Here is a 9,930-nt window from a genome sequence, read left to right on the forward strand (position 1 = left end):
GGCTTTATCCATTAGTTATACTCGGTGCGTGGCAGAGTTCCCCTTGCGCTTATCTGCCTCCCTCCCCTCTCTCTGCTTCTTTATTCCTATTCCCTCTTAACCTTTATTGGTTTCTCAGTGTGTAGCACTTTCACTGCCAACTCTTTCCCCTTCTCGCCTCTTCCTTTTTACTCTCCCATCTTTATATAAGCCCTTCATTTGATGCACCCTCCTCCGTGTTGATTTTGTTAGCCTGGCGAAGTAGGTCCGCCCTGTGGCATTTATCAAATTAGCGCGTCCGTCTCTTATCTTTCCTTCTCCCTCTCCTTTGGTACCTCGGGTGTGTACCTGAGACCTTGTTGTACCTGGGACCTTGTTGTACCTGAGACCTTGTTGTACCTGGGACCTTGTTGTACCTGGGACCTTGTTGTACCTGGGACCTTGTTGTACCTGGGACCTTGTTGTCTCTCACTCCGTGTCTTCTTGTTACCGCGTTCTGTCTCCGTTCCTGTAGTCTGCGTCTCTGTCTGTCTACCGTCTCCTGTCTCCCTGGCTGGAGCGGTGTTTCTAATGCCTGGATTGGGTTAAAGGACTTGGTACGCCACTATTCATCATCCTTCCCCCTTCGCTCCCTTATTCATATCTGTTTTTATTTTGGTTCCCCCTTTCCCTTCCCCTTTTTCCCTCGTTCGCTATGCCTCCTCCCTTTTGGTGTTTGCTTCCAATCAATTCCGTCCGCCCCCGTTCACTCGTTAATCTCCATTCCCCCAATTACTTACCTTTTATTATCCTCTTGGTCATCTCTCGGCCGCCCCCCTCTTCCCCCTTTATTCCCTCCTTTTATTATTCTTTTATCGACATTATTGCTTTTCTTTATTGAGCTTTGACTCGCCCCTCGCTATTGCTTGTTCTTTTGTTTTATCTCCCCTTCCCCCTGGCGTATTTTTAGTGTGTTCCCTCTCTTCATTCATTCGCTTTTTAACCTTAATTTTTTCTTGTTCCCTTCTTTCGCTTTCATCAGGCAGCCGGGGAATTTTATATATATATATATATATATATATATATATATATATATATATATATATATATATATATATATATATATATATATCCATAGCCTCGGAGAAGCAAATAGAGTGCATTCGGAGAATGTATCATTAGTCCCTGATCTCTTGAGTATTTGCTTCTGCTACCAGCAACCAGGAGGCCTGGTCGACGACCGGGCCGCGGGGACACTAAGCCCCGGAAGCACCTCAAGGTAACCTCAAGGTAAGGTAACCAGTCCCTATATGATTGTGAACGTTGTTGTACATGATTACAACATGTGTGGCATTAATTTATACATAACATAACTCTTGACAAGTGAAATGAAAAACTTACCAACGGGATACATTCATAAATGTCACGCTCTGCTTCGATCACTGTTGCTAGTCAGACATCTCTTCGATGTTGTTGTTGTTGTTGTTATAGATTCAGCTACTCGGAACAAGTAACAAGTAGCACGGGCTATGGTGAGCCCGTGGTGGACTTACCTGGCACAGGAGCGGTGCTGAATGAGTGACCTTTTCGAACACACTCACTCTTGTATAGACAAACACCCCCCTCACACCTCCTCCCCCCCCTCACACACACACACACACGGGAGCCATAAGAGCCAAAACGTGACCAAAGAGCCAAAGCGTGACCAAAGAGCCAAAGCGGGACCAAAGAGCCAAAGCGGGACCAAAGAGCCAAAGCGTGACCAAAGAGCCAAAGCGGGACCAAAGAGCCAAAGCGGGACCAAAGAGCCAAAGCGGGACCAAAGAGCCAAAGCGTGACCAAAGAGCCAAAGCGGGACCAAAGAGCCAAAGCGGGACCAAAGAGCCAAAGCGTGACCAAAGAGCCAAAGCGGGACCAAAGAGCCAAAGCGTGACCAAAGAGCCAAAGCGGGACCAAAGAGCCAAAGCGGGACCAAAGAGCCAAAGCGGGACCAAAGAGCCAAAGCTCAACCACCTACAAAGCGCAACTAGGTGAGAACACAGGGGCCTCGCGGCTGAGTGGACAGCGCTCGGGAGTCGTAGTCCTATCTACCGGATCCGATCCCCCGGTAGAGGCAGAAACAAAATGATCAGTTTTATTTCACCCTGATGCTCCTGTTCACCTAGCAGTAAATAGGTACCTGGGAGTTAGACAGCTGCTACGGGCTGCTTCCTGGGGATGTGTGTGTATTCGTGTGTTAGAGAAAAATATATATAGCAGATACAATAGAGTAAGAATTTAGCTGTTTCAATTTTCCTCCGTGGTCTGACACTGTCACATTTTTAATCACGTGTATATTTTCGTGATATACACACACAATAGAGTAAAAATAGATTGATTAGAAAGGCGGGGGCCAAGAGCTAATAGCTCGATTCTGCAGACACAAACAGTAAATATAAGTAAATACACACACACACACACAGACACACTCTCATCCTTACAACAATACCCACGTTGTATCAAGGTCCTCGGTCATGCCTTTAGTTTAAGACTGCAAAGAAATTCCTAATTAACAGTGGGTCCAAGTTTAATGGTGGTGTGTGTGTGTGTGTGTGTGTGTGTGTGTGTGTGTGTGTGTGTGTGTGTGTGTGTGTGTGTGTGTGTGTGTGTAGGAGTGTGTGTGTGTGTGTGTGTGTGTGTAGGAGTGTGTGTGTGTAGGAGTGTGTGTGTGTGTGGATGTGTGGGTGGTGGTGACCCGTACAGGCAGGGTATTAGGCCTGGGGTCTGATACAGGAACTAGGACGGGAGACATCTCCCGTCACGCAGGGTGCAGTCGCACCTCCACAGATCTCCAGTATCAGCTCTTGATACTGGTAATGGCTCAAAAGGGCCACCACTTACGGGCTATTCATGCCCGTGCCACCTCTTGGGTGGCTTAATCTTCATCAATCAATCAATCACAGGAACAAGGTATAGGTTTTCCGCTGCACGTGTACATGTGTGTGTTTGTTGTTGTTATTGTGTTGCCTGGGTTGTCAACATGAGCCTGGAGCAGCCCGGGGGAGGCAAGAGGGCCTCCTACGCTCCCAGCTGTGTCTCTAAGGTACACTAAGGTACAACACACAAAGGTAACATGTAAAACAATAGTTTTGATATCAACAGGTCCATAGGGCTACCAACAACAACAAAATAGGAGTCGAGTGTGGTATGTTCTCGATTTTTAGTTCGTATAAGTGAGCCTTTTTCTGTCATTTTTTTCCGAAGGGGTTTTATGGGAAATTCTAAAATGCGTGAAAAAAACGGCGTCTAATAATCCAGACATTTATTCCTGTCAAATTTACTTTATTAATGACCTGAGAAATAACAGCATACAACATATCAAAAGGTATTAAAGAAAATATATGTATGTGCGCGTGTATTTTACATAATGAATGTAGCGTTGTTTGCAACTTTATCTGCTTACAAGTGTCGTAGATAACGAGATTCTTTAGTTTGTCTTGGCACATCTCGAGTTCCCATTTTCTATGATTCTGGGAGACCAGAGTCGCCTGGGAGTAATGTTTCTTGCAAGTTGCCGAGCCTCGCCACAACCTCTAACGTTACCACTTTGTTACTTGATCTACTTTGCACACTCCTTCCACCACTCTCTTATATCAATATTGGTTTATATTTTTCTATTGAGGAATATAATATCTAGGAGTCCACCCGACGGAGGCATATTTTAGACGTGACATTTTGAATTGATTCCTGATATGTAATAAAAATAGGTTTATTGACAACTCTAAGCACTGCATTTGCACAATGTATCGTTCAAACTTTTAAGGAGCTTTGTGATTTTATTGTAAGCTTAATTGCCTTTACAAATATAATGAATCCTCGGCCTGTATGTATAGTGCCGTTTTAGGAAAGAAAGTTAAACAGATACTTATTGGGCTTTGATAATGGGGGCTGGAACAATAGATTCGGTTCTGGACGACAAGTAATGGTTGCCGCGCGAGGCCTGGAGGAAATGTGCTGAGGAAGGGAACACGCTGATAAATGGATATCCTAATGCTCCTCGCTTTATGGGAGTTAAGGATATTTTTATGGAAATATTGTTGTATTATATGAAATTTTGACGTTTGGTCCAATATTAGTTGTTCTACGGTTAGTGAAATGGCGCGCGCGCACACACACACACACACACACACACACACACACACACACACACACACACACACACACACACATGTGGTATCGACAACAGCGAGCTGGCTGCTCCTGGGGTGATGTTGAGATGTGTAAAGAGACAAAGATATGCACCTTAAACCACTTGAGATACGTCTGCAATTAGCGAACGTCCTCATCTGCAATTATATTTCAGCGTTATATGCTATCCAAGTGGCTATCGTGTTCGGGATCGCTCTCGATGTCACTACACGTATACATAAACACCTTTACAGGAAGTAATCTGTAGGGACCTAAAGGGTTACAATAGTTTTGTGTTAAATCGATGCCTAGTGTATTCTTAAATTATGAGTAACATAGCGGTATTGACAGCCATTGTTCCGAAGCTTGAATAGACTCAATGTGAATGCTAGTGTCTTGTCTATTCGCATGCAGAAGAACTGTTATCACTCGTAATTCTACTATATTTTATGGCCTGCGAGAGTTATGTGTTATATTTTACCCTTATCTGCAATGGAAGGGTCTTATCTGTACCTAAAAATGCAATGAATTTTCAAGCACCGCGAAATGTTGGCGGCTGGAGCGGGCGTCTGGCAACTGGCAGGTTGGCGGAGCCGCCGCTAGATGGCACCACCGTCTGCGCAACGCAAGTCCGCGCGCGTTTTTTGTCCGCGGGTTTTTTATGGGTTCGTCCCACTCGCTGAGTTTTTTCGCTAGTCTTTACAGTGGGTCTCGACGAGCGGCGCAGTGAACATGAGCGTCAGTCCGCGGGGTGTGCAGGAGGTGATCACAGGTGCACATGAGTGACGCCAGCACACACGGCCACACACACACACATTTAGGAGTGGCCGTGACACGAGCCACGGGAACACCACCTCCAACAGGCCAGGCGAGGCAGTCAGCAGGCCGGGCCGGGGCGTGCCACCAGCTAGACACACACGCAGACAGGCACTCGGCAAGAGGGACAGCAGGCACTCAGTGTGGTGCCATAGCGTGGTGTCAGCGGTTGGCTCACGCGAGCAGTGACAGGCGAGAGGAGGTCCCGGCCATCGCCGCCTTCAGCCAACCATCAGCTTATCATAATTTTCCTCACTCGATAGTGAAGGTGCCTCACAGTTTCCTTGCGGCCTCACTGTCTAGTGCCACATTGCATCTGCCTGTGTCGACCGCCTTGCCGTGGCTGGCGGCGGAGACGTAGAGGTCTGCAGGTTATACTACCGTGACTCCGTAATGAGCAGGTGTTAGTGGTGCCAAGTAGTGCCACGCTGAGCACACTAACTGTTGTGTATGAGGCCAAGGTGGATCAGTAGGCTACGGGTGTGAAAGGCGTCACGTCCACCCTCGTCTTAGGTAGAGACCGACATCTCCCCGCAAGTGATCACTAACACCTGGGTCACACTCCACATATTACCTCCTATTATCCTTTACCGAGAAAATTGGAACTATATTTACATACAGTTGGAAGTAATTCTGTTTTTTGTGATAGTGCGGCCATCCGGGAATACAGGTGGTTAACGGGAAAGTGCAATAGCCCAACAACGTTGTTTACCAATGGGTCTATCTGTAACCGTGATGATAATCTTAAGTCGATCACTAATAACAAGTCTTTCAGTTGCGTCGTTGCTTTAAGTGTTTTGCGTGATGAGGCAGTGTGTGTGTGTGTCTATGTATGTGTGTGCGTGCCGCAAGGGAGAGTAGCATTATAGGCCCAGCCTCACAAAAGTGCCCCTTAAGTGGCCACAGCCTGGCCGAGATGTGGAGGCGCTCACCGAGTGTGCACTATAAACACTGAACGCGCGCAGGAACTGGCTGGACATGCCCGAGTCCTTTCACCATAGTGAGTGCAGGAGAGTAAACTTTCTATGACACGATGAGTGTTGGCTAGAGACGAGAGCGCCACCAGTGAGTGAAAAAGACTGACAGAGAGAGAGAGAGAGAGAGAGACAGATTGTGTCCGCAGTACAAGATGCTCCTCTAATACAACTATGACTCTTAATCGCGGCTAAGGTGGCATGCCATCTGAACCCGGACCCTGCTCTACCCATGGTCAGTTATCTCAAAATGTGGTGCTAGTTCTCACCCTTTGCTTCATGCCAATTCCGAGTTATCACTCCTTGCTTCATGCCAATTCCGAGTTATCACACCTTGCTTCATGCCAATTCCAAGTTATCACCCCTTGCTTCATGCCAATTTTATCACCCCTTGCTTCATGCCAATTCCAAGTTAGCATCCTTGCTTCATGCCAATTCCGAGTTATTACCCTTGCTTTACTCTCCCGCTTTCTTTTATTACCTGGTTTGCTTACTGAATTTTCTCCTGTTTGTTAGCTGGCAATAAACAGTTAATTTGTAAGCACCTACAGGCTTGCAGGCCAATATATTTTTTTAAAAATATTATTTACAAGCTAAGATACAGAGCTCTGTGCGGCTTTCCTATTTTAAGTGAGGGATCACAGAGTACAGACTTCCTTCCTTAGATATGTGTCTTTATCTTTGTTGGGGCTTAATTGTTGTCAACCATAGCAGGATATATATATATATATATATATATATATATATATATATATATATATATATATATATATATATATATTATATATATTATATATATTATATATATTATATATATATTATATATATATATTTATATATATATATATATTATATATATATATATATATATATATATAAATATATATATTTTATAAATATATATATATATATATTTATATATATATATATATATATATATATATATATATATATATATATATATATATATATATATATATATATATATGCATGGCTATAAGGTTTGTATATGCTTCTTTTACTTACTAAATAATATATACTTTTGTATCCATAGTTGTGTGAGTGTGTAGCCAGGTTTGAAGACTTGTGTACCTTATGTTGATGCCAACTCCTCAAGACCACCACCACAGACTCGTGTCAACATCGTGGCAACATCTTACCTTCGTGAACATGTCACATGAACATCTTACGTTCGTAACCACGTCCCAAGACTACGTTATTTTCGTGACCACGTCCCAAGATTACGTTATTTTCGTGACCACGTTTCTTGACCTAATTTGCTGTTATACTGAAATCATGTATGTATAATTTTTTGTGGGGAGGGGGGGGGGGGGGAGAGGCAAATTTGAAAATGTAATATTAGGATATTGATGACAAAAATGCTTTAGATTATGCGAAGAACACTCAAGAGAAAACATTTTTATCAACTTCCTGGTCTCTGTTTTTGTTTCCTTAATGTGTGAATATGTTCTTAGGGAGCATATGTATTGTATATGTTATATATGGCTGGGCTTACGTACAAATATATAGTATATATATATATATATATATATATATATATATATATATATATATATATATATATATATATATATATATATATATATATATATATATATATATATATATAATATGTCTTGCAGACAGATAAGAACTGTCTTTCTCACCACGTTTCCTCTCTCCTTCACACCTTCTCCCCTCCCCCCCCCCACCTCTCACCCTTAACATCCCCTCTTTCTCGCCCCTTTCACCCCGCTCTCTCTCCCTCTTCGCAATTTCCCCCCCTTCCATTTTCCCCCTTAACCCTCTTTATCGCTTCCCCTTCCCCTCTCTCTCCCTCCCTCTCTCTTCCCCTCTCTCTCCCTCCCTCTCTCTTCCCCTCTTCCCCTCTCTTCTCATTCTCTTTCTTTCCCCTTTCTCATCCCTTTTATACTCCTCTCTACCCTTCCCGTTCCTCCGTCTCTCCCTTCCTCCGCTGTCATACTCCCATACATCCCTAAAACATACACGTATACAAACAAAAATCATACTTCCATACACGTGTACTCACACACGGGCCATAATACAGCCAGTGGCCACATAAACACTTACCATTTTGGGAGAGAGCGCGGAGCAACAATGCACCGGTTGTGTTCCTCCTATAATTAACACAGGCTCGTCCATTTGCATGTAATTAGGCAACCTTTGCAGTGGGAGCAGCGTGATAGTCTGGCGAATAAAAATGGATTACCCTGCCATTACTAATCTACTTATATAAAACGAGTTTGGTGGAGATTTTTTCCGCTGTGGGATGTTTCAGGAGGAGGTCGACCTGTCCTCTCACCTGCATGCCTCTCTTTCCCTCAGTCCGTGTCGCCCGTGAGTCTGTGCATCTGTCTGTATTTAACACGTGTTGTTTGTGTGGTAATTAATGGCCTATACGGTCATTCACATCTGCTATCTGTTAAGGGCGCCCCGTTTTCTGTGGTACTTTGGGGAGAATGTAGTTTGTATAATATGGAGTATATTTTGTCTGCCATTGTTTGCCAGAGGTTTGGTTTGAAGGGTTGATTGTGTTTGACGAAGCTTTCGTACGTTAAGGCCTATTTTGATTGTTGTTATTGTACTTGTTTCAATGATTGTTGACGTGATAGTTATATTATTATCAATTGTATTGTTACTGCATTACATTTATACTTTTGGCTTTTATTCTTGAGCTTCTTGTTTGTATTTCTTATGTTATAATTAACACAATTAATAACTATAATGCTGTTATTACATGTCATTATTTTATTTGTAATATTTTATTGTCATTGTTGGGGAAACTTTTGCTGTAGTTACTGGTTAGAATTGTTATTATTAGTCACAATTCTGGCGACAGTGGTGTGGTGTATGTAGGGGGGGGGGGCGTGATGGGGGAGGGTTATGGGGGGGATTGATGGGGGAGTTGTGGGGGGGGGGGTGATCCTGACGACTCCTAAGCTCCCCACCAGAGTCCACCTCCATCACCCCCAGGCTTGCCTCTCTACCTCCCACACCCCCAGGCCTGCCTCTCTACCTCCCACACCCCCAGGCCTGCCTCTCTACCACCATCACCCCCAGGCCTGCCTCTCTACCTCCCACACCCCCAGGCCTGCCTCTCTACCTCCCACACCCCCAGGCCTGCCTCTCTACCACCATCACCCCCAGGCCTGCCTCTCTACCTCCCACACCCCGAGGCCTGCCTCTCTACCACCATCACCCCCAGGCCTGCCTCTCTACCACCATCACCCCCAGGCCTGCCTCTCTACCTCCCACACCCCCAGGCCTGCCTCTCTACCTCCCACACCCCCAGGCCTGCCTCTCTACCTCCCACACCCCCAGGCCTGCCTCTCTACCACCATCACCCCCAGGCCTGCCTCTCTACCTCCCACACCCCCAGGCCTGCCTCTCTACCTCCCACACCCCCAGGCCTGCCTCTCTACCACCATCACCCCCAGGCCTGCCTCTCTACCACCATCACCCCCAGGCCTGCCTCTCTACCTCCCACACCCCCAGGCCTGCCTCTCTACCTCCCACACCCCCAGGCCTGCCTCTCTACCACCATCACCCCCAGGCCTGCCTCTCTACCACCCTCCCCCAGGCCTGCCTCTCTACCCCCACCAAGATGTGGGTGAGGGTGGCCCTCTTGTTACTGTACCGTAATAATGTTTTATTAACACAGTCATATGTAACAATTACAAAATTATAATGGAAAATAATAAAGTGAATAAAAATGCTTTTTAGTTTATATTTTTTAATTTATTTTTTGTATTAATTTTATGTTTTTTTATTTTAATTTTTACATATGCTTATAAGATAATATTACGCTAAAGTAACATCCACTGTTTTATATATATATATATATATATATATATATATATATATATATATATATATATATATATATATATATATATGTAGAGACAGACAGAGAGAGTCTTATGTTCTCTGATCCATGAATCCAAGAGAGGGACATAAATGGTTGGGCACGTATCGTATCACCTGATGCTTCTGT

The 9,930-nt window shown here is 44.4% G+C and overlaps 1 protein-coding gene across 3 annotated transcripts in view; it reads left to right on the top strand.

Annotated features, from left to right (window-relative positions):
* Positions 1-9,930, top strand: part of LOC123749683 (NGFI-A-binding protein homolog) — a 359,667-nt gene that overhangs the window by 81,833 nt on the left and 267,904 nt on the right. Inside the window, exon 1 of one of the 3 annotated variants that reach the window (XM_069318035.1) lies at positions 4,806-6,150. The exons of the other annotated variants lie outside the window; for them this stretch is intronic. The gene's annotated coding sequence lies outside the window, so the exon portion shown is untranslated. Of the gene's footprint in view, positions 1-4,805; positions 6,151-9,930 lie in introns of those variants that run through there. 3 annotated transcript variants of the gene reach the window in all.

Source organism: Procambarus clarkii, chromosome 89 (assembly GCF_040958095.1).
Source record: "Procambarus clarkii isolate CNS0578487 chromosome 89, FALCON_Pclarkii_2.0, whole genome shotgun sequence".
In the NCBI taxonomy this organism is placed as follows: domain Eukaryota; kingdom Metazoa; phylum Arthropoda; class Malacostraca; order Decapoda; family Cambaridae; genus Procambarus; species Procambarus clarkii.